At 42.6% G+C, this 5,613-nt stretch overlaps 1 pseudogene; it reads right to left on the bottom strand.

The window, feature by feature from the left end:
* Positions 1–12: 12 nt before the first annotated feature.
* Positions 13–679, bottom strand: LOC122730115 (annotated as a pseudogene).
* Positions 680–5,613: the final 4,934 nt, after the last annotated feature.

Here is a 5,613-nt window from a genome sequence, read left to right as displayed (position 1 = left end):
GATCCTTCCCCTTTATGATGAGTGAAATGCACATCACTTGACCAGCGGATCATGACTGGGGATATCCTTGACCCCACAGCCATCAGGAATGATTCTTTTCAGCTACCATGTCCTCAAATTCGTCTGCATTAAACTTCATGAAGCACCACTTCTTTGAGATGTGGATCTTTTGGTGACCAGGAAACTTAAACTTGGCCCTGCACAAAGCCTCAATCATGTGCTCCTTGTTTTAGACTTTGGTGTGAACAGACATGATCACCTGTCCTATATGTACATGGGCAACATTACCCTGGGGTTTCCCAAAGGCACCCCGCATGCCTGTTCAGAGTCTATCAGCACCAGCACAAGACAACATTTTCTTGATTCGAATAACATGGAATGGGTTCAGTTGAACACGGATGTGGAAACCATCTTTGCCACAACTCTTCACTATATATTTGTTGGCACAGATTCATTCAGCTTCCAAGGCTTCAGAGGAAAGTTGTTAATATTCATCAGATACCATATGACCACAGAGTAGGAACTCATACACTTTTGCTTTTTTTTGACCTAGGTCAAAAATTCGTATCTTTGCATCAGGAACACCTCAGCAGAAACATGATTTTGGATATGGTTTGTTCTTACAGTATCTGTAGCTACAAGCTGGGTGGCAGCCCATAGTTAGGGCAGACAAAGCACTTCTCACATTTCTTCAGCAGCATATTTATCATAGATAATTAATTCAAATAAAAGGTTACCAGTTGAGTTTTCTTTGACCTGTTTCTCTACACACCCTACTCCAATCTGATGACCTCCCCAGAATCATTTTAGAGAAGGTTTCATATCCTTTGCCTCAGGGTGCACAAGCTGCTAGTTACAGCTCAGCTTTCTCTTTGGGAGAGTGGGAGAAGTACTGTGACCAAATAACTAGTTGGTTAGCTTTAATTGTCTCCACAGCACTGATCTCAACAACAGTCAGACAGTCTTTAGCAGAAGTATCAAAGCATATCTGATCTCAGCTGGGGTTTAATGACAAAAGGCATCATCTCAATTCATGGAGCAATTATTTATCTGGTGACCTTTTCCAGGGTAGAGACGGTTCCATTAAAATTTTTACTGTGACTGATGTTTCTAATAAACTGAGACTCCCTCCCCTTTTCACCCCACCCCTATAAATTGTTGGTCTTTGAATGTCATGAAACTCTAAGCTGTGAAATTAAAACTGTGGTGGGAGCCCCATAAATGGGGCCCATGATGAAACGTGTCATTCTCATATAATTGTACATCATTAGAACCCAAATGATGGGAGGCATGCCTGCAATGGTGGTTTGATGGACTGGTAGGCCTTTAGCCATACATATATGTATGGCAGGGGCCAGAGAATTCATTTAGAAGAGTAGATGTTGAGCTATTGCATTCTTTGTTTGTTTGGGTTTGCTGTTTTTTTAATGTCCCATCAAGGTGATTATGGATCGTGCATGAAATCTCTTTGCATTAGCGGCTCTGTTCTCTTTTTTTCAATCATCCATGATGCTACTGCTTAATAATCTTCCCAACTTTTTGGAGAGGACTGGCAGTTCCTAAATCAGCAGAGTAATGCAGCCAGGCATCCTCCTAAACGTCTCTTCACTGTGGGGACCCAGGCATTTCCATTATCATTAAGTACAACGTAGAGTCTGTCACTATTCGACACACTTCCTTGCAGAAAACTCTTCTTGTAAGACCAACATTCTTAACCCAGTTTAGAAACAAGAAGAATGGGGAAATGTCATTAGTTCAGTTCAAACACACCACTGATCAATGGGATTACAATTATAACTCAAAGGATCTGAGTTTCTAGGAGCAAAGTCTTTTTTGGAACAATATGCCATGCTTGCTTTATCTTTTACCAACTGACTGGTGTAAAGGCTGTGCTTAACCTGAAGCCAACATATTTTGAAAAGGAATTAGAATCAGGCAGTCATGGTGTTTTGGAAAGTGATGAACTTTGAATCACAAGACCTGAATTCAAACCCAAGCTCTGCCCCTATATGGTCTTGTGCAAATTGTTTCATATCTTTGAGCTTCAGTTTCCTCATGTGTAAAAGGAGGGAGTAAAATGACATTTAAGATCCCTTCCATTTATAAATCTATGCTCCCACAGCAACCTCTTCCACAGTCATTTTCCCAGCTCAGATCCAATTTGTGGTTTGAAGTCCCAAGAAGGGTGGCTGACTGCTACTCTCTCTGAGGGGTTTAGGGCTAACCATGAGGAATTATGCGGAATTATTAGCACTGTTGCTCCTAACCCCACCAGTGTGCCTCCCATTAACAACCAGTCAACTTCCATTAGCTTTAAGAAAAGACATTTTTTGAGGTGCAGCAAGAAGTATTGTTTCAAAATATTGCTCCCCAAAATTGGGTGCATACTCTCCCCTTGCATACACAAGGTACCTTGGAACAGTTGGTGCAAACAAAGTATAAAGGCAGTGAGGCACATGGGGCAGAGGAGTACTTTTTAGTTCCTGGGACTGGGATTTCTGTTCTTTCTTTGTACAGTCCTCACTGAGTTCAACTACATAGTGGTTCTATGATGTGTGGACATCCCAGCTGGGCTTAAGTTTCCACACCCCTGTTTAATTCTTAGACAGCACTTTTTGAGAGGACCCATTCCCTGAATCTACCTTTCCTCCCTTCTCTTGTAGCTACTCCCACTTCTGTTGGGCACTGCTACTCCATTGTTCATTGCTACCACCACCATTCGACTCTGGTGGAACCTCTAGATTTACCAAACTCATGAGGTCATCTGGACACTTCAATCTTGGAATGCTCATTCACCTTGGATCATGAAAGGACAAATGCAAAGCGATAGAGGTGATCAGGTTTTCTTGGTTTACAAGCACCCCCTCCCACAACCCTTTAGATGGCTAAAGCTAGAAGGAAAAGAGGATGGAGGTAGGTTTCTTTTTTGTACGTGGTTTTAGTAAACAATTTGAGATTCTGCTACCTCCCAATAACACGGTACACATTTCTGAGTTATCATGGTCACTTGTACTAGACTTAGGGAATATTTGTGCCTGTTTCAAGGAGAGTCCCCATGGGCCATCCAATCCCCATTATGATCCTAGGATGCTATGATTCTTGTAGGCAAGAATGAGAGGCAATACAGCATTGTGTATAGAAGGCCAGCCTTGAAGGAGTTGGGGGGTCCTGCCTCAGGCACATACTAGTTGTGTAGTCATTGATAAATCATTTAATCCTTCATCCTCTAAGACCAAAGGATACAGATAAGAGTCCAGTCATCGTTGGTGGATGGTATTTCCCTACTGGGAGTTCACCATACTTAGGAAATGGAGAGAGGGTTATGTGCAAGATATATCTCAGCACAAAAGACATTGACCTACATTGGAGGATGTTTCACCAAAAACTACTGTGTTTAGGACAGAACTTTACAATGTATGTTTTCTGGAATGACTGATGAATGAGTGAATGAATGAGTGAATGCTGAAGTGAGAGCAAATTTCTTGCCAAAATAATGATCTATGACAAAATAAGAGCTTCAGGCCTTGCTGCTCCCTAGGCATTAGCATGATATAATAGATGGGTTGTTGTTGTTTGTCCTTCATTCTCAAAGAGGACCATGACATTGGGAAGTAATATCATTACTTGTACTGAATTGGATTTAAGTGAGGGAGGGCTGTCCAAGTCACCAGCCTCACTCTCTCCTCCAGAGCTATCTGCATCCAGTGGTAAGATAGACATCAGGATGACTGGAGATGGCCTCCAATTTGTAAGGCAATTGGGGTTAAATGACTTGCCCAGAGTCATACAGCTAGTAAGTATCTGAAGTGAGATTTGGACTCAGGCCCTCTCAACTTCAGGGCCAGTGCTCTATCCATTGAGTCACCTAGCTGTCCCTATAGCAGATACCAAGTTAGACTTTAAGTCAGGGAGACATAGGTTTGAAACCTGTCTCTGGCACTTGCACATAAGCTCTCTGAGCCTTATCAGTAAAGGAAGGATGGGGATCTATGTCTGTAGTACCTACTCACCTTCTAAGGTGGCGAGTCTTCCAGACTTTGCTCTTCCTCCTCCTGGCTCAGGCCCTTCCTAATGCCAGAAGTGGTTAGTGCTCTGCCCCATCCCTATTAAAGATCCAATGTCAGCTGCCAATCTCTGTGGGATATTATTGATGCTGAAACTACACTTTGGATTGACTTTGCCTGTCTGAACACATGCTGCATTCACTATGACTTCCTCCTCCATTCCCTTTCAACAAACACATATAGTAGAATACATTGAGGGCAGGGGCTGTTTGTTTTGTGCCTTTGTATCTCTAGTCCCACACACAGTGCCTGAGACATAGTAGGCTCCTAATAAATGTCAAATGAATTCATTAAATTATATATCGTGTTACAGAGATTGGGAGTTGGGAGGTCAGGAGTTAGGGAAGGAGGAGAGGACTCACAAAAATCAGAGCCTAAATCTTTTTTTTGTGTGTGGGGCAATGGGGGTTAAGTGACTTGCCCAGGGTCACACAGCTAGTAAGTGTCAAGTGTCCGAGGCCGGATTTGAACTCGGGTACTCCTGAATCCAGGGCCGGTGCTCCATCCACTGCACCACCTAGCTGCCCCCCCCAGAGCCCAAATCTTACCCTAGGGTTGGGAAATATGACTGAGGCCTTAGATCCTTTGTCTAAAGAAATTTCAGGAGAACTTAGGCGCCAAAGATCTCATCCATTCTTTGACAGCATCTCATTTTTCGGCCCAGAGCATGTCATTTAAATCTCTCTCTGCCTCCCATTTCTTTCAGGGGGAAAAATGAAGCTTCCCTAGAGTGCTGAGAGCTAAATTTGTTAATGTTGGTAAAGTGCTTAGAAATTGGAAGGAGCTGAGGAAGTGCTCTGGATAGTTATTAATAATCATGCTAATGATGGATGGCTCATTGGCGGGCCTTTCTCAGCAAAATGGAAAATCCATCCTATTGAATGGGCTCCCTGCCCACATCAGGGGCTGGCAGAGAAGTCACTGGGGGTGGGGAGGTAGAGTCATGAATATACTCCTATTCTCCCATGTATGGATCCACTTCCCAAAGTACGACATCAATATTCATTACAGACCATTTCGGGGAGGATGGATACACATTTAACACCTGACAGCATTTGGGCATTGCCAGATGTACACATTGAGCATTTTGTAGCTGTATTATTTATATTGCACACAACAACAACAACATCTATATTTTTAATTAGATCCATAAGAGAGATCAAGGGAACTGTTGCTAGAAAAGATATTTAAGTGAATGGGAGGGGAAGAGATTCTGAAGGGATTGGGTCAGTTATACTCAACTCCTAACCTCTACCTTGTGGCAAAAGTTACCTTTTATCTATTTTGAATGTACTTTGTCTGTACTTGTAGGTGTGATTGTTGCCTTCTCTAATAGAATCTAAGCTTCCCGAGGGAAGGGATTGTTCTATTTTGTCATTGTATCTCCAGTACCATGGACAGTGCTGAGCACATAGTAGGTACTTCGTGCCTAGGAGTCACCCTCGACTCCTCACTCTCTCTTACCACCCTCATCCATTTCCAATCTGTTGCCAAATCATTTCATATTGAGTTGTACCTTTATAAAATCTCTTATATACATTTCTCTCCT

Source organism: Dromiciops gliroides, chromosome 5 (assembly GCF_019393635.1).
Source record: "Dromiciops gliroides isolate mDroGli1 chromosome 5, mDroGli1.pri, whole genome shotgun sequence".
Classification (NCBI taxonomy): Eukaryota; Metazoa; Chordata; class Mammalia; order Microbiotheria; family Microbiotheriidae; genus Dromiciops; species Dromiciops gliroides.
The sequence above is the reverse complement of the archived record's forward strand: the minus strand, read 5'-3'. Positions and strand labels throughout refer to the sequence as shown.